General features: G+C 48.7%; 1 protein-coding gene and 1 pseudogene across 2 annotated transcripts in view; one reads left to right on the forward strand and one right to left on the reverse strand.

Moving 5' to 3' along the window:
• Window positions 1–19,827, reverse strand: part of LOC139054444 (atrial natriuretic peptide-converting enzyme-like) — a 784,429-nt gene that overhangs the window by 84,782 nt on the left and 679,820 nt on the right. The gene's annotated exons all lie outside the window — the stretch shown is intronic.
• On the forward strand, window positions 3,324–5,595 carry LOC135909588 (uncharacterized; annotated as a pseudogene).

Here is a 19,827-nt window from a genome sequence, read left to right on the forward strand (position 1 = left end):
CAGCTCGCCCACCCGTCGTACAGCGAAGCTACCCAAGGAAGACAGACGTCTGGCGCGCCCCTGACCACCGCCCGCTCTGTTACCACTGCGGAGAAGCGGGTCACATCTACTGCCGATGCCCATACCGGGAGATGGGATTGCGAGGGTTCGCTGTTAACGCGCCGCGCCCACAGCTTGGCGAATGATCTCGCGATATTGCCGACTACCTCACCGCTACTCAGTGGCGCCCTCGACGACCGTCCCGTTCGCCGTCACCAGGCCGCTACATGTCGCCGCAGCACCGGCCATGCACTGCAGCCCGGGGCCACTCTGCGAGCCTATGTCCAGAAAACTAAAAGCAGCAACTAATGGAAGCGCGGTTGCTGTTCGTCAACTGACGAAGGTCCTCGGCCGCCGACGAAGACGCCGAAAATCCTGTCTAGACGGCATAACAACCAGACGCCGCCATCCCGCCGAAGTCTCGAAGCAAAGAATACGCAGACGAACCTCACGACGCCACGTACCAGCCACGCGTCAACGCGACGCACGTATCCAGCTGTTCTGGACACGGTGGTTTAGTTCGCGTGAGTGCCACCACGTGGCGTACTGACCTTGAACTTTTCAAACTTCCCGCGGTGACGACGTCAACAAAATAAAATGATTAAAAGCTATCCCTGCGCATTGAACTTCGCCACAATGCTTGTCCCGCCGGCGTTATCAGCGTTCGTGATAAAGCGTAGCCGCTCGTAGCCTGGAAATGACTCATCATGGTAAGAGCGTTTAGTCGCGACGAGCGATGATTGATTCTGGGATTTTGATACGGTTCTTTTTGTTTTGCCTTTCCTTTTTTTCCATGCAACAGAGTAAATAAGCTAGGGTAACCGTCAGAAGCACTCCGTGGCAGCCTTTCTTCAGATGGCACAAAATTTTAAGAGCTAGCTATAGCTCGGATGCTCCTATCTCAATACATGTAAAGGGCGACGTCGTTTTTCTCGGCAACCACTGCACCAAGTTTCACGAGGTTTGATGCATTTTAAAAGAAAACTTAGGATCTAGTGACTGTTGGTTTCGAATTTTTTATTTATGTCATAATTTTTTATTAAATGTTGGCAAAAATTGAAAATGTTCAGAAAACATAACTGTCAAGTTTGCAACTCAGCAAGGAAAAATATCACAATCCTATGAATTGCATTTGATAGTACATCTAAAGCGGACAAAATTGATTTTTTAAACATGAATCTACAGAGTCAGTGATGTGAAAACACAGCTTTGGCAAAACCCTTGTACACAACGTAACAAATTCACCTAAGGTATAAATTCACATATCAAATTTGTCCGCTTTATGTAATATAATGGATGCCGTTACAGAACCGAGATATCTGTTCTTCATTCAGAGCTATTGATCTTTAAACGTCGTGCCTCTATGTTTTCGAACTTGTGAATATTTTAAAATTCATTTCACAAAATTCAGGCCGTAAATCAAACTTGCGTTTCAAACAGTCACTCGAATTTAACTTTCTCTTTCAAATGGAACGCATTTTGTTAAAATCAGTCCAGCGGTCATCTCAGGAAAGCGTTTTTTGCGTTTTACATCTATTTGAATACGCCGCGTCGGAGTTGGGCCCATGCTAATGCTTCCTCGTCCGTACATTCCACAGCGTCTACGAGAGACGCAGAAAGGTCGTTTACTTTGTTATTTTGCTCTCGTAGCCGGTCATTTATGCATCTACCTGTTTGACCAACGTAGGACCGCCCACACCCGAGAGGAATGCGGTATACCTCACCCACGATGCAATCAATGAATTAGTTTTTATGTTCTTTTTGGCATGCGGTACGTGCGATTCTTTCTAACCTCGTGTTTCTACACAGGCTGAGCAACTTATTAGACGCCGAAAATACAACGTTGATGCCGCCAGCAATCTTCTTTAATCTATGGGAGGGATGACCGCGACCTTCAGTTTGTCACTGCTTGCGCCTGCTCCGAATTGCTTTCCTGTGCAAGCTGTCCTCCTGCGACTGACACAAGCACGCGGCTCGGTTAACCATCGCAGCTTAAACGGGGGGCTTGACGTCCGAAGCTATATCGTGATTTAGATGCCGGCATGATTTCTTCAGTGCTTCGATGAAACACGCCTTCGCGATTGCCTCTTCACAAGCTCTGTATGCGTGAATGAAAAGGCAAAAGTGGCTTACTTGCCCTAGGTTCATAACACCAGCAGTTTTTTGTTATCGGTGAGCACAAACTTGTCAAGGGATCTAATCCTCCCGTCACATGGCCTTTCGAAGGTCACTTCTAGTGGCTTAAGACAGTCACCAATAGCGGCAAAAACGGGGGCACATTCATTAATAAAACGAGCGGATGTACAGTCAATAAGCACTAAAAAGCCATGAACATTTCTAAAAACTTTTATAACCTTAGATTCGTGAAGGCGCTCTGACAGGTCTCTGTCCAGTTTGGCTAATAGCAGATTACTTAGCACTGGTGCTAGGCAAGAACACATGACAGGATGAAAAATGTAATTAGCAGAAGACTGCTTCAACCCCGTCAACGTCCCGAAAAGCGTGAAAGAAAGGTTTTTATTTATTAAGAGAGCTACAAAGTCAGCTGCCGCTTTTACGCCGCAGCTGCGTAATCGCGATTTTTTTCCTACGGATGCAATTGTAGTCGATTTTGCGATAATAGTTAATTTAATTGAGAAACTTAAGCTTTGGGCTTCATGTGGGGATGATCAAATGAACGGGAAGTTTCTGAAAAACAAAAAGGCTTACTCTTCAGATTTCTTATCATACCTCTTGTGGGCTCACTGTACGTCTCCGCGCACGGCGTCGCCAAGTGGCCCCCGAGGAGTAGAGCCTCACGACGCGGCACGAGGGCGCACGGCGATAGACCCACCGCAGGTTCGAGCACCGAGCCGAAAGACCTGGCCGGCTCTGGCCGTACGCGTGGGCGCTGTCCCAGGAACACAAGGCGTCCGGGACAGTTAAGGCGTTTATTGATCACAAATGGCCAACACGTACCAGCCGGCACCCAAACACACGGAGTACACTCGGCGCCCGCGGTTCCCGATGGCGAGGAAGGTGGGTTACTCGCCGCGTCGAACAATGGTTTGCGCACGCGGGCCGAAATGAGTTCGCAAGCGCTACCCAGCGCTTCCCGTCACCGACAATGGTCTGCGACGGTTCGGACACGCGAAATGTGACGCACTGAGCACCTGCGACTACGGCAAGGGCGGAACGCAGAGCCACTCAGCAAGCCACACTTACGCTAGCTGACAAAGCACGTGAACGTCCCCAGGCCGGGGGGTTGGGGACACAAACAGCTGGTCGCTCACGTACCTTGCAGCTTGCCTCTCGTGACCGGCGCTCGTCCCTGTCGCAGCACGTCTCCCCCGCGCACGGCGACCGTCCCCAGTCGGGGCTTCCTCCCTACGTCACGCCCCACCACCCAATCGCAGGGCCGCGTAGCATGACGTCGCGGGACGCGGCCGCGGCGCCCGGGGAAAACGGCGCGCGGTCGAGGGGCAGACATTGGCAGCAGTAGCAGTGGTGTGCATCTCAGCGCTCTAAGCCCGATCCTCTGTACTTTTGCAGACTGCACTCAGGTGTGACGTCGACAGTTCTACGCTGGGATCTTCCAAGCATCCAACAAGAAAGATCACGGAGCGCCTATCTGCAGAGAATCTTCGCCATATCAGCCGCTGCTGGCGCTGTCATCTACCAGGAGGCTATAAGACTGATCCCCGAAGGCACGCCCATCACATTGGCAGCAGTAGCAGTGGTGTGCATCTCAGCGCTCTAAGCCCAATCCTCTGTACTTTTGCAGACTGCACTCAGGTGTGACGTCGACAGTTCTACGCTGGGATCTTCCAAGCATCCAACAAGAAAGATCAGGGAGCGCCTATCTGCAGAGAATCTTCGCCATATCAGCCGCTGCTGGCGCTGTCATCTACCAGGAGGCTATAAGACTGATCCCCGAAGGCACGCCCATCACATTGGCAGCAGTAGCAGTGGTGTGCATCTCAGCGCTCTAAGCCCAATCCTCTGTACTTTTGCAGGTTAGTAACTGCATTATTATTTTTGCGTAGCTTTTACTCTTACTTTTGATATTACCGCTGCTGCTGCTGCCACAGTGAAATATGTCTCCGGGAGGGCAGTGCAAAGTATGTGAAGAAGAGTGCGATGATTCAGAGAAATCAATGACATGCAGTGAATGTGATTGCACGTACCATACCGGAAAGTGTGCCGTCGTATCCGACGCTACAGTAAAATCGAAGGGTGAAGCGTATCGCAGAGCATGGCGATGCACAACATGCCGACGCTCTACGTCGCGTTCACAGCTAGCAGAAAAGATGGCCAAACAACCTGACGCGCAAGATGATGTACGCGTGTGGTTGAAGACTATTAACGACAAGCTGGACCAATTGCTGCCCCTAAAAGAATCTGTTGAGAGCTTGGAAGATGCTGTTCACTTCATGAGCGAGCAGTACGATCAGCTTCTAACACGCACGGAAAAAAATGAACACGATGTCGCGGATATCAAAGGAAGGTTACTAAAGCTTGAAGAACGGGAGGAGGTCACACAGCTTAAGGCCGAGGTTGACTACTTGGAATGGCAAAGCCGTAAACTAAACCTGGAATTCCACGGAATTCCGCAAACTTACAATGAGAATTTATTGGAAGAAATAAATGCGCTAGCAGGAAAGGCCGAGCTCCCACAACTTTTGCAACATGATATTGTGGCGATCCATCGACTACCCGCTAAAAAAGGAAAAACGCCAGGTGTTATTTGTCGCTTTGCCAAACAAATGAAGTGAGATGAATGGTGGCAAAACCGAAAGAAGCTGAGCTGTGTAGATGATAAGTTGTTTTTGCAAGAAAACATAACCAAACGAACTCGTGCACTTCTTTTTGAGGTGAAAAACTGGGCAAAGATAAACGGTTTCAAATACGTCTGGCATCACAATGGACGAGTCCTCGTGCGCAAAACTGACGGCGAAAATGCGGTGGCCATTTCAAGTTCTAGCGACTTGAGTAAACTAAGATAAGGAACACGGCAGTTTCTGAGATGACTAAATGATAATCATGGATAACGTCGACGCGGAACGTTACGTCCTGCCGCATGGCTTTGAAAGGCACCTGGGACCAGTATATATGAAATCACTGAAGTGTTTTCATCTAAACATACGATCAGTAAAGCATAAAGTACCCGAACTTACTCTTTTTTTCCAGCAGCTTGATCACGTGTTTGACGTGATAATGCTTACGGAAACATGGAGCACAGATGACTCAACTGTTTTCCGTCTTCCTTCTTATCAAACTTTCTATGCTAACCGGACCAGTGGTCGCGGTGGTGGTGTATGCATCTTGGTAAAAAATACTTTCTCGTGTGAGTTACTTCAGGCGTTCTGCGTAAGCACAAGCGACTATGAGTTTATTTCGTTGAAATTGCAAAGGATTGTAATCGCTGTTGTCTATCGACCTCCGAACGGAATGATGACACCATTTTTAGAATACCTAGAAGGTTTTTTTGCGTTTGTAAATGATTACCATTTCGATCTCATTTTTGGTGGTGATGTGAATATTAACATGTTGAGCAGTGATCCGTCAAAGGTTAAGCTGGATGTTCTATTGAAATCCAATGGCCTTACAAATGTTATTAATCTTCCAACAAGAGTGACACTGAATACGTCAACATTGATTGATATTTTTGTTACAAATGTAATGCCGGAGAGAATAAGAGCTGGAGTTATCGCGGCTGAGTTGAGTGATCATTTGCCTATTTTTTTATGCTGTAGTAAAAAGGTGAACATGAAACAAAATTCGCCTGCAAATTTAATACAGCGTATTACGCCGCAAAATCTTTCCTCATTTGTAGACAAACTTTCGTTGGTACCGTGGGACACTGTGTATAATATTACAGATGCTTGCGCAGCTTACGAAGAATTCCTTAAAATCCTCAAACCTATATATACAGAGAACTTTCCTTTTGTACGCTTAAAACAAAAGAGAAAAATTCGTAAGCCCTGGATAACCTCTGACCTGGCAGCAAAAATTCGGGAGAAAAATACAATGTTTAGCAAATTTATTAAGAACAGAGATCCAGACGCACTGAAGAAGTTTAAAACTTTCCGTAACTGTTTAAACAAAGAGTTAAAAAGAGCAAGAAAACATCATTTTAATAATTTATTTACTTCCCTTTCTGGCTGCTCAAATGCTCTCTGGAAGAAGTTGAACTCAGTGTTACAATATAATGTCAAAAACCAATCAGTTCGTGAAATAAAATACAATGGCTACGAGTTGTCAGAGAAGGCGTTAGCCAATGCTTTCAATGAGCATATTGTGAAATCCGCGGGTCAAATGGCAGCAACGAGTGATTTAAAAAATGTTTACTACAATAACAGTTCAGTGTTCCTTGACCCTGTCACTGAAGCTGAAGTGACAGAGGTAATAATAAGCCTAAATAATAGCAGTGCGTTGGATGTTGACGGGATGCAAGCGAAGCCTTTGAAACATGCTGCCTCTTTGCTTGCTCCATGCATACGGTACATATTTAACTTATGCCTCGAGCAAGCGATATTTCCACCCCAAATGCAAGTTGCTCGTGTTAAGGTACTCTATAAGAAGGGTGACAAGAACGATATGGGCAATTACCGGCCTGTTTCTATATTGCCTGTGTTTTCAAAGGCCTTTGAAAAGGTAATCCTCAAGAGACTGAAAAAATTCGAACAGAAACACAACATCTTGATTGACTGCCAGTATGGTTTCCGTGAAGGTTTGAGCACTGAATCGGCACTTCTTGCACAAAAAGAGTATATACTAGATCAAATCGAAAAAGAAAATGTAATACTGGGCATTTTTATAGATTTTTCAAGGGCGTTTGACCTTATTAATCATGAACTGCTCATTAGGAAGCTAGAACGATACGGTATGCGAGGTGTTGCTGCTTCTCTAATCTATTCATATTTAAGAAATAGGCAACAAATTGTAGACATAGAAGGCTTTCACTCGGATCCATTAGCAGTTTCTTGTGGTGTGCCTCAAGGCAGCATCTTGGGACCATTTCTTTTCAATCTCTATATAAATGACATTGTAAGTATATGTCCAGAAGTAAAATTCGTCATTTATGCAGACGATACTAGTATATTTTTGTCAGCAAAAGAAACCAACCAAATAGTTCGCAACGCCAACGAAATCCTGGGTAAGCTTGAAAAGTGGACAGAAGAAAATGCCTTAAAAATAAATGTACAGAAAACAAAGGCAGTGTTGTTTCATGCTAGAAACAAGAAGATATCATTAAATCAAAAGGTTCTGCTTAACTCAACTCCAATTGATATAGTGCCTTCTATTAAAACACTGGGTGTTGTCTTCCACAATACCTTGTCTTGGGACGAGCACATAGATCAGTTAACAACAAAACTCTCCCAAGTAATCGGCCTCATATATCGGAACGCAAGCATACTACCACGCAGTGTAATGATGCTAATCTACAATACTTTATTTTGTTCCAGACTTAATTATTGTCACCTAGTTTGGGCCTCTACGACGCAAACCAATCTGCAAAAAATCCATGTTTTGCAAAAAAAGTTTCTGCGAGTTATTGCGGATGTACCCAGGTACTATCCATCTGAGCCCTTATTTCGCAGCTACAACATAATGCCAGTAACAAATATTTATGATTATTGCCTGTACAAGCGATATAAACAAGAGATAAAAAATAATACTTGTTTCTTGCGTCAGTTAGCGAAGTTGAAATGTCACTCTACTACATATAATACGCGAAATTTTGAAACATGGGCAATAGATACTTGTAGGACAACATATGGCTTACAAATGTTGAGAAACCGGCTGCCAAGGTTATTGAATACCCTACAGACACAAAATATAGAGCCTGAAAAAATTACTTTTGCGGACCTTCGAAAATACTTTAGTGCGTAGAAGAAGAAAACAAGAAAAGGAAAAAAAAAGAATGGTATAGTTAGTGTATAATTTTGTTGCACTTTTACCGCGGAGTTATCTGCGCTTTCTGCGGTTCATTTTGTGTGCACTGGTCTCTGGTGGCGTTCTGCATGGATAAACAGAGTCTTGAAAGCTGAATGTTTGCACTTCATAATTGTATAACTTCAAATTGTATTGTATTATTTGTATGAATTGTATCGCTACTGTAATTGTATTAATTGTATAACTTCATATTGTATAACATAATTTGTATAACGATGTCTGAATATGGAATGAGTTTTATCTTTTTGTATGTATGGATTTCAGTGAGTGCTGATTGTAACTCGCATATAGTTTTATAATTTGCTGACTGCTACGTGAAGTTGCCAGTGCGGGGGCCTGCGGCCTTGTCAAGCTGCAATGCGACAGCTTTTTCTGCAGGCCTCCGGCATCGTGTATTTCGGATGCAAATAAAGTTATTATTATTATTATTATTATTATTTGGGAGGGGTTTTCCTCGCAATGGCGAATAAGTCCGGAGCCTTAGGCACAGCAACGACTGCGCCCCGGTAGACCGAAGGAACTCCCACATCCCTCTCCCCTTAAATGTCCCTACCAGCTGAGAAACAAGCCGGCGGCATGTAACACAAAGGAAAAGTCCCCTGTATCAGCCAGCATTAGATATTGCAAGGACGGCTAACCTCCTGCCTCCGTTCCAGCCCTTAAACACATATTAAAGAAACGAGAACGATACAATCAGGGCAGATACACTACTAGCATAGTTATTTACCACGTATAGCAAACCCAGTGAAAATCGCGCACAACCATATAACTCAAAGGGAAAACTGTACAACACATTGCCCCAGAATACCCCCAGAATAAATGTAATGTCTGTTACACGAACACACACACACACACGCATAGAAACACACACTCGCAAAGAAAAAATTAAAAAAAAGTTAAAGAACCCCACCTACAAAATAAAACGGCAAGACGTCCCCGGAGCGTCAGCGCTCAGTCCCGAACGTCTTATTCCAAGGCCGTCGCGGTCGGCGGCCACCCCGTTCGGATTTGTTTGTTTCGGCGCAATAACCCGTCGCTCTGTGTGGGCCGCCTCTTCATCGTCTGGAGCTCCCTGCCGAACGAGCGCTGCGAATCCGTGGTCCTCCCGCATCTTCTGCCGGCCCCATTGGGCCAGCTCGCCGTTTGTCAGCGCCGTCGCCGCGCCAAAAGGCACCGGGGGATCTCCCGCCGCACTCTCCTTCCTCTCCTCCGGGTGCATCCGGCCGGAAAGTGGCTGTGGTGAATAACAAGGGTCCCGCACTTCCCGCAGGTAGCAGCACCAACAGGGAGTGGCAGGTGGGCACCGTGCGCGGCTGCCTCCGTTAGAGTGAGCGTGTGCCCCTTAAAACGATAGGGCACGGGGTGCTGGCACCTCTCCACTCTGCGCTGCGCGGGCCATGCCTTCACCGACACGTACCAGAGGGGTGCCGATACACCCTCCTGGCACGTCCAGGTGGCCACACTCCGTGTTTTCGGACTGGTCTCCGTAGCTGTGGCAGGCGGGACAGTCGTTGGACCAGGGTGTATCCTTGCGGCTGGAGCGCCTGGCTGTGCAACCCAGCACCGGCGTCGGCTGCGGCTCGAAGGCGCGACAAGGGCAGACGGCTTGTCCATCTTGAGCGCACGTGCGCTGCAACTCAAGCTACCGACGAAGGCGACTGTCGAGAGAGAATGACTGCGGGAAGACAGTTCCGGGGCACCGGCAGCAGCAGTGCTAGCAAGAGTAGTAAATGCTGACAGCAATCGTTTCCAAGGAGCGAGCAGAGATGGGAGGTACAGGATGGAGGGTCGCGAAGCCAGCTGGACGTGGTTTTCGCCCCCTTTTGCACGCGCACACACGAGGCACCCGCGACACGTGCCCTTAGGGCTTGCAATGGATTCAGGCGCAGGCAACACCAATGTCTGAGGCGTCCAATGTCTCAAACCTCCCCCTCATGTGACGCTCCCGTGGTCGCACGCCCCCGCTTTCCGAGCACTTACGCGGCGAGTCTCAAAGACGAGACAGCAAAAGAATAAGGGCACCAAGCACCCCTCTACAGCCACGTACAATGACGATGTGGGAGTTCCTTCGGTTACCGGGGCGCAGTCGTTGCTGTGCCTAATGCCCCAACCACTGGCACGCGCTGGAAAGCTTCGGCGCGCGCCGAAGGGTCAAATGCGTCAACGCGTCGGTCGCAAACGCGGTGAAGCGAAACGTCGCGCAGCGATTATGTCTACTGCCGATGCTAGAAGTTTGCCGACGCGCGGCGAAGCTGCGCCGGCGTGCACCAATGAGAGGCTGCGACGCCTCGCAGGCGTCAACCAATCGGAGGCTGCGGAGTATCCGGCTGCCTAGGCCTGATATGGCCGACGATGCGAAGTGCGCCGGCACCAACGATCGTCCGAGTTTTTTGGACGCACGACGCGCGCGACAGTGTTCCTAAAAGACAGTGTTGTAACAGTAGGCCGACAACGACACGACCGACCAAACGACGACCGTGGGTTGTGGCAGTGCGACGTGGATCCGAAGCGACTTCGAACGACGCCGACTAGTCCAACCTGCCCACTGGGTTCCGCCGGGGCTCGGTACGATCGTCTGCTCACGATTCATCACGATTGCCGCAACGTCTGTGCTTGTTGTATGTGCATTTTGTTGTGCTTAAAACGAACGGAAACACGTTTACAAGCTCCGAAGTCTGGATAATCAACACTCGCCTATCGCCGATGTTGTTTACGTTACGCGTAGGCCTAGCGCGTCCATCGAGTTCGTAACTGGCGAGTGAACGAACTCACCTGAGAAACTCTGTCGAAGGAAATAAATTTTCAGGTCCGTTTGGTGCTGCAGTGATTTAAAATATGGCACTCTTGACTTCGTGTGACATGTGATGTGGTGAATGAACCGTGTGGAAGTTGGGTTGGTCAACCGCGGCGTGTTTCGTGTGGTGTCGGTTGACTCAAGTTTAACGGGCAAGCTCTGCGCTGTTTCCAGCGGTAAAGATAACTTCCGAAAGCGAAATACACTAGTAGCCGAACTCTTAGAAGTACTTACATAATCAGCCGTGCCGCCTGTTTCAGCTGACACTGCGCTCTTCTATTCGGCATGTGAATTCAGTTCAGTACAAGTTCACTGTACTCATTCACTCACTTTTTGCTAGTGCGTCCGTCTTTTGGGCTAGTTGGGCATAAATCGCTCGTGTAGCAATCAAGAACACTGACACACTGAAGCATACGTGACAACGCAGTCATGTTTGAGTCAGTGTGTCGTTATAGTTGAGCACTGCAAAAAAGAAATTATCTGTTTGCAACGTGTGCCCTGTGTGCAGTGCATAACAGGACCTGCATCATGCAAGACATATGCATGTAGCAGCGTATAGCACGATTGCTTCGATGCCCGCTTCAGAAGCAGCAAGTACTGAGTCAATGAAACTGTAATTGATTTTTTATCTCACTTTTTGCTTATGGAAAGTGTAGATGGTGCGAGTGCATTGTGGGGAAGGTGAAAAGGTGTCATCAGTGTTTTGTGCAGTCAATACGCTTAAACTGCTGGAATCCCTTCAGCCTCTACTAAAATGTTTCTTGCTGCGATACTATAAATTGTAGTCAGGACAAAGATCTACTCAAAACCGAGTTACTAATGCATCTGCGCAGAATGTGTTTGATTAACAAGTTAACGCTTCCACAACAACACTATGCCGATGCACAGCATATGTGCTTACAATAAATACACTCCGTAAAGGTGAACGACTGGGCCTACAATATCAAACTTTGTAATAGCACCGTAAAAAGTGCTGCCATGCGTATCAGCCACAACGAAACTGCTTCACGTCCAACCTTCTTCCTTGGAGGCACTTCTATAAAGACTGTTCGGGCCCTTCCCATTTTGGGTGTAGCATTTAGCTGTTCTCTCAACTTTTCCGCATATGTCACCAGCACTGTATGTAAGCACCGGCCCTTTCTTGGGTTTGTGTCCCGTGTCTCCCTTCCCTGATGACATAAGGTTTTCCGAGCACTCTACACTTCTATCATTCTGTCACGACTTGAGTACTGCTCATCAGTATAGTTCCCGTACCAAACTCGCGACGCTAACAAACTTAAGCTTGTTCAGCGCCGGACAATACGCACCCTTTACTCCCGTCTTTTCGGTTGTCACAAGCTCATGCCAGCCTTCGAGGACTGCCTCAAACCCCTCAAGTAGCACACCCTGCAATACCAACGCAACATTGCACTAGTCTATACTGCAGGGTGTTTGACGTCTCTCTGGGCAGCACTAATCTTTCTTCAGTTCGTCTGAACAAGTGGTCAGCACAGCCTGAGCCCTCATCACGCCTCTATGGCCCGACACCACAACTACATGATTATATCTGGCATGCAGAGCTTTCGCTCCACCCCCCTGGCGATTTGGATTCTCCTTCCTTGGAACCAGACTTCATTGGCACTCCTGTGTGTTGTGCACCTGTCGAATGTGTGCGTGTGTGCTGTGCTGTGTAATGGTATTTAAAATGTGTTTCATACATCTTGAAACACTTATTATTGGAACTGTGCTGCAATTTTGAATAATGTGCAGAATGTTTTAACAAAATGAGTGGGAAGGTAGACGGCTGGGTGTTGTTACTCTGTGTCAGTATGTTGTATGTAGCGGGTTCACTTCTTTCATTGTTTTTTACAATGCCGTGCACCAGGCATAATTGTCAAGTGGCTGGACAAGTGCTTTTCAAGCTTTTCAAAACACGAAATAGTACATGTTTTCATATTTTGTGTTCCTGTAGTGAGTTTTTGCATGGAGTCGAAATTTTGTAAACTTGACAAAACTCGCTAAACAATTGAAAATTCTTAATATTTGCTGCAGCTGTACACTTTCTACGATTCTGAGGATGCAAGAGATGTGGTGAAAGCAATTTTTGAATCAACGGGATGAAGTGGTGTCTGAATTAAAGGGTTAAGACGTATGGAAGTATACTTGTTCCTCGTTCTCACAAGCATCTTCAATAGTTCCCTAAAGTCTAGTACCTTTTCTAGCACTCGTAATGTAGCATGAACATTGCCCATGCACAAATCAGGTGCTAGATGTGCACTTACTAACTGCCGACCTATATCTATCCTCTTCAGTGCGTCAGGTGTTTGAATCGATATGGGATTCCTCGCTTTCTGTTAGTGCTAAGAGCATTTTAATAAATGAACAGCATGACTTTGTGTGCCGACATTTCACACTTTCAGACTATTTCAGACTGTCAACAGTGTTCACCACTGCGTCGACTTCCAAAAAGACATTTTTTCACTCTCGAACTGGCGCAGAAGCAATAAGTACTCTTAAATGCTTCCAACACTATGGCATTAAGTTATATGCACAAAACGCACCATGTGAAATTTTGATACACCCTACGTGATGCTCCACTCCTTAGGGTCGATGAAATGAAAGATCTTGGTGTGTACTTCGACAAAATGCTAAGCTTCTCTTCACATAGATAATTACACAAGATGCCCTTCATGCTCTTGGAATTGCATGCCGTACATTGCATGATTTCCACTCACCTGTCGTGTTTCTGAAATTATGCTGTCTGCCTCCAACTACTAGAGTATGCCTCTGTAGATGGGGGGGTGCAATGAGCAAATCTAATTCTGACCTCATTGAACGCATCCAGAATAAATTGATGTCTATCTTCAAGCACCACTTTTGCCATTCTGGCGACCACAGTTGAGCCTTCTCAAATATACTTCAACTCGCAGCTCTAGATTCAAGTCTTAATTAATCGCACCTTTTGTTCCTGTATAAGATGGTCCATGACAGTATACATTCCTTAAAGCTTCTTGATCATATGCATTTGTTTGTGCCGCAACAGTATACCAGGTAGCATTCCACATTCGTTGCCTGGGCTTGTTACAAGATTGTGCTAATAAGACTCGACTCCAAAACATACTTCAGAGTTCATTTCCTGTGTTTTGTGTATCTGTAGATAATAACGTAGGATTAGCTCCCTTTTACTTTTCCGCGTTTCCTTTTTTCCCTATTTGTTTCTCTACCTTCAATTTTTTTGTCTACTACATTCATGTTTTCTCAACATTTTGTGTCACATAGTGCTCGTTAAGTGCACCAGTACAAAGTCTCTCTAGCTGTTCCTGGGCACTACAATAAAAATTTGAATGATTATTATCGTAGTATAAAATTGTGCTTTTTAAGTATGTACTAGCATACTATTTTAGTGCAGTAGCTTTCGTGCAATTAAAAAAAGGGCATGAATTAAGAAGAGAGAGAGAAAATGATAAATGAAAGGTAGGGAGGTTAACCAGGACCGAGCCCGGTTGGCTACCCTACACTGGGAAAAGGGAAAGGGGGACGGAAAGATTAAAAGAAGAGAAAGTCCACTGGGGATATCAGTCGGTAACTCAGTCTGGATCACAGATGCTGACTCAATCCGGTATCTTTCAAATATCGCAGCAGCGCTTTTGTGGCCTTTTGTAGCTGCAATATGCAAGGCCATGGTTCCAAGATCTTGTTCAAGAAGAACGGCTTTCTATCTAGCTGATTGAGAGCTCTGCAGAGGTCTTGCCTTTCATCTTCAAAAGATGGGCAGTAGCACATTAGGTGTTCTATGGTTTCCTCGACACCGCAGGCATTGCACTCGGCGCTATCAGCCATTCCAATCAAAAATGCATATGCACTGATGAATGCGACGCCCAAACGTAAGCGGCACAGCACTGTTTCCTCATTTCGCAGAAGACTCGGTAACAGCCGCAGTTGCATAGAGGGATCGAGGGAATGCAATCGATGTTGAGTGAATTCAGGTGTGTGCCACTTTTCCAATGTCAAAAGAGTGCGCTAGCTTGCCTAAGTGTTGGGCTGCGTCGGTCCACGATAAAGGTACAGAAACAAGGGTTGCTCCTTCGTGGGCTTTCCTAGCAGCTTCGTCAGCGAGGTCGTTGCCGGAGATACCGCAATGACCAGGCAGCCACTGAAACACGACGTCGTGTCCTTTCATGATCACGTGATGGTGCATTTCTCGTATCTCCGACACGAGTTGTTCACATGACCCGCGATGAAGAGATGACAGAAGACATTGTAACGCCGCCTTTGAATCGCAGAATATTGCCCACCGATTAGCCGGTTGGTTATTAATATAGTCAACGGCACCTCGGAGGGCAACAAGCTCCGAACCGGCTGAGGGTGTGAAGCCCGATGGTAAGGAGGCACGATGGATGCTGACCCTGTTGGAGAAGGACGCCTGTGGTCGTCGTTCTGGCATGAATTAAGAAAGTGCAATAATATGCTATGTGCCTGATCATATGCATTGTGCTATTAATTTCTTCTGAGTTTTAATAATGGCTGGCTACTGTATGCAGAGGTGTGCAATAAAATAATATGCCACAGCAATTATTGCGTGCCTCGCAGAACAAATTGAATATATCTTTCTCAGTCAAAACACCATAGCAGGCTGAAAACAATAAACTGCAATTTTTCTTTTGTGGTGACGAAGTGTATAAATTGTGAAAATAACCTCTTTATATATTTCTTATACTATGCAAATGAGCTGCTCCCATACATTCGAATAAGTGCTTCAATAGTGCGACTTGGCAAAGGGCAACGAAATACTCCTATTAAAGCCCTCTAATTCTCAAGCTTGTATTATCTGACAGTATGTGATTTCATTAATGTAAAGAAAGGCAAACTTGATATGTGGAAACCAGTTACAATAGAACATGGCCCTTACACTGTGAAAATGTTTTGTAGCAATACACTCAATGTGAAGGCCTCCGGATGCGGTGTTGATGCATCAAAACAACCTAGAATAATAGAGGTGATTCATGGGCTAGATTCGGCAGAATCAAGAATTGGGGGGAGACAAGATACGAATTACATTTTAGCCATTCTAGTTTTTTTTTTGTGAGTGCTACAGGTATTTCAATTCTGTTTTGCTGATTTTCTCAGAACCCACTTTTTCACGTTTCTCTCATGCACCAGCAAGCATAATTATATTGATACGGATGCTTTATCTGTGCCCGGTTACCGTATTTCACCGGCTAAAAAATGTTAAACGTTATCGCTCGGTGCAGGATGCGCCTGAACGTATCGGAAGTTTCGCGAATGTTATCGATGGTTCTGTCTGTTGTCGACCAACCTTGCTAATCTGATTGCATGCGCGACACGAATTGTGTTGTAGTTTCTGGAAGGCGCGCGGGCACCAGCGAATAGGCTGTAACTTTCAACGACTGACGCATGCAAACCGACGCGCTTGCCTGCAGATGAGATCTTCTACGATTGCCGACATTGCTCGCCGCTATCGTTGCGATTGAGCCGGCACTATTTATTTACCGTCACTACTCCGTGGCAATATTTCCAACACAGACTTTTTTCAGTTATACATTGCACGCCTAATTCTTACATAGTTGGCTGTGCAATAAGCTACCCAAAAATGAAATGGTAGAACAGTTTTTGATATATGGCATCGTCGTGCAGGTGTTTGCAAAGCGATCTTGCAGACAGACGACGCGCGAGCGCTGATGTCGATATATTGTGCACTATTGTTACTTCAAAAATAAAAACAAACTGTTGCGGCAGGTGTATATTCATTATTCAAACGCGTTTTTTATATCTAAAAGCACATACAGATCACTAACTTATTGTTTCAAGCTTAGTTTACAGCAGGCTGTTTTAGGCCGGACTTTGACGGATGAATACGGAATAGTCCAGCAACAGTGCGCCGCAGCCGAGGAGCGAGCTTCGGCGCGCGTCTCCAGTGGTTGCGCGCCCTTTCCCTCCAGCCGAAGCGAAGCGACGCGTTCGCTTGCCAGCGCGCGCCGAAGCTTTCGGCGCGTGCCAGTGGTTGGGGCATAAGGCTCCGGCTGGCATTTGGGAGGAAAACCCCTCCCAAATGCCTGCCCCTCGACCGCGCGCCGTTTTCCCCGGGCGCCGCGGCCGCGTCCCGCGACGTCATGCTACGCGGCCCTGCGATTGGGTCGTGGGGCGTGACGTAGGGAGGAAGCCCCGACTGGGGACGATCGCCGTGCGCGGGGGAGTCGTGCTGCGACAGGGACGAGCGCCGGTCACGAGAGGCAAGCTGCAAGGTACGTGAGCGACCAGCTATTTGTGTCCCTAACACCCCGGCCTGGGGACGTTCACGTGCTTTGTCAGCTTGCGTAAGTGTGGCTTGCTGAGTGGCTCTGCGTTCCGCCCTTGCGGTAGTCGCAGGTGCTCAGTGCGTCACATTTTACGTGTCCAAACCGTCGCAGACCATTGTCGGTGACGGGAAGCGCTGGGTAGCGTTTGCGAACTCATTTCGGCCCGCGTGCGCAAACCATTGTTCGACGCGGCGAGTACCCCACCTTCCTCGCCATCGGGAACCGCGGGCGCCGAGTGTACTCCGTGTGTTTGGGTGCCGTCTGGCACGTGTTGGCCATTTGTGATCAATAAACGCCTTAACTGTCCCGGACGCCTTGTGTTCTTGTTAGAGCGCCCATGCGTACGGCCAGAGCCGGCCAGGTCTTTCGGCTCGGTGCTCGAACCTGCGGTGGGTCTATCGCCGTGCGCCGTCGTGCCGTGTCGTGAAGCTCCACTTCTCGGGGGCCACTTGGCGACGCCGTGCGCGGAGACGTACAGTGAGCCCACATTTTGGCGCCCAACGTGGGGCCGTAACTGCCTTTGCATTGCTGCGGTGCGTAACGAGCCGGAGACCCGCTTGATCGTCTGGCCGTGCCATGTTTTCCAGCTTCAAGGAGTCGTCATTGTTGACGACTCTCGCGAATGTCGCCCTGTTCGATTACTCAGCCGATGCTGGTGTCGAGCGAGGAGGCACAGCTCAACTCCCAGAGCACGAAACACGGAGTGCAAGCTTAGTTGGCGCAAACCTACTAGATACGCGTGATATGTCCACGCCGCTCCGCGACGGTTGCGGATCTCTCAATGCAGCGATAAGCAACGATGAGCTTGCCGCCGTGGAAGAGGGGAGACTGCCGCGAACCCCACCCGCATTGAGGAGCTACGCTGCTGTGGCCTCCACCGCCGACGGCGAGCGCGGAGGGAGTAGGTGGTTACCGCCTGCCGCGAGCACCGTTGTGCAAGGTGGCGAGGTAGCCTCGAGTCGCGCCCATTTGAGCGAGGTACCGCTAACCGAAATGAAGGGAGGGTTGCAGGTGCCCCAGCATGCCCAAATCCCGCCTGCAGACGCTCCTGGTGAGACAAGCGCACCAGACGCGGGGGCGTTGCTTAGCGAGGCCACGCGACTAATTGAGTCCCTTTCGAGTGCCCTCCGAACTTCCTTGGAGTCGCGAAGGCACTCGCGGCCGGTGGTTAAGCTGGCAGTGCCCACATATCGCGGTTACGCGGATGCGGTTAGTATCACAGACTTCCTCGACGGTTTGGCGCACTATCAAGCAGCTGTAGGGCTTGATGACCGCGAAATGCTGGCTCGTGTGGTGCCCGTTGCTCTTACAAAGCGAGCAGCACAGTGGTACAGGCTTTCCGGCAACCGCGCAACAACGCTCGAAGATTTCAAGGCGGCTCTCCGCCAGGAATTTTTGCATGTCGACTACCATCGTAGAATGCGGCACGAGCTCGAGTTGCGGACACAAGCCCCGGACGAATCACTCCTAGGGTACGTGCGAGCAATGGAGGAGCTGTTTCAGATGGCGGAGCCGACGGCCTCCAGCGACGAGAGAGTCGAGAGGGTGATAAGGCAGGCTCACCCAACTTTTGCGGCCTACCTGCGTGGAAGCCGGTTCCGTGATCTGGAGGACATGGCCGCCGAGGCCAAACGTAAACAAGGCGACCTGCTGGCCATGCGTGCCTACCGCGCTCCACCGCCGGCAAGCGAGGCACGGCCGCGCTGTGCGTGGACGGGAACTCTTTTTCATTCACGCCAACAGCATGTGCCCGTGCAGTCCACCTTTGCGGTGGGCTTTGAAAACCGGCAAGCTTGGGGAATCAGCGAACGCGCCTTGGAACCTCACGCGTACGTGCGGCGCGCGGCCAGTGCGGGGCAAAGGTGGTGGTGGTGAAAAACATTTATTGATGAGAAGGCCAAAAGTAAAAACAAATTAACAAATTAAAAAGCAGCGTTGTGGGCGGCCTTCAGGCTGCCGGTTGTGGCGTCCAGGCCATGCCTGGTCGCGACGCCCTCCGCCCAGTTCACCAGCCGGAGTTGGATATCCGGCTCGGTGCTGGACAAAGCAGCCTCCCACTGCTGCGGATTGCTTAGGCGCCGAGTGGCAGGGGGCAAGTGTGCCGCGCAGGAGAATAGGACGTGATCGTAACCGGCGCGGGAGCCGTCACGTAAGCGGCAAGCCGGCGAGTGCGTCCCGGGGTGGAAGAGGGCAAGACGTGCGGGAGTAATATAGGTATAGACCTGAAGGTGGCGCCATAAGTGTTGGTGGGGTTGGGAAAGGGATTGGTGTGGAGGGGGGAAGGTGAGACGAGAGAGGCGATAGTGCTGCGTGATATCGCGGTACGTGAGGAGCGCGTCGCGCGTATCCATTCCCGGCGGGGGTGGGCTTGCTCGGTCAGTCAAATCTCGAGGGATGGAATTGGCCGCCTCGTTACCAGGATGGGCCGCGTGAGCGGGCACCCAGATGATTTGGATGGGGCGAGAGGGAACGGTATCGGAACGCAAGATTCCGATGGCCGGGTGTGCCACCCGTCCAACCGCGTAGTTGTAGACCGCAGGTTTGGAGTCGCTGAAGATGTACTTCGCGGAGGTTTGCGTGATGGCAAGGGCAATAGCTGCCTCCTCGGCCTCGACAGAGGTGGAAGTGTAGACTGAGGTAGTAAGAGTGGGTCGGAGAGAATTATCAGTGACGGCAAGGGCATGTGCTGGGTAGCGGCGGTACGGGGCAGCATCTACGTAAGCCACGGCGGCCTGCCGTTCGTACTGACGCCAGAGCGCG

The sequence above is a fragment of the Dermacentor albipictus genome, chromosome 1, assembly GCF_038994185.2.
Source record: "Dermacentor albipictus isolate Rhodes 1998 colony chromosome 1, USDA_Dalb.pri_finalv2, whole genome shotgun sequence".
In the NCBI taxonomy this organism is placed as follows: domain Eukaryota; kingdom Metazoa; phylum Arthropoda; class Arachnida; order Ixodida; family Ixodidae; genus Dermacentor; species Dermacentor albipictus.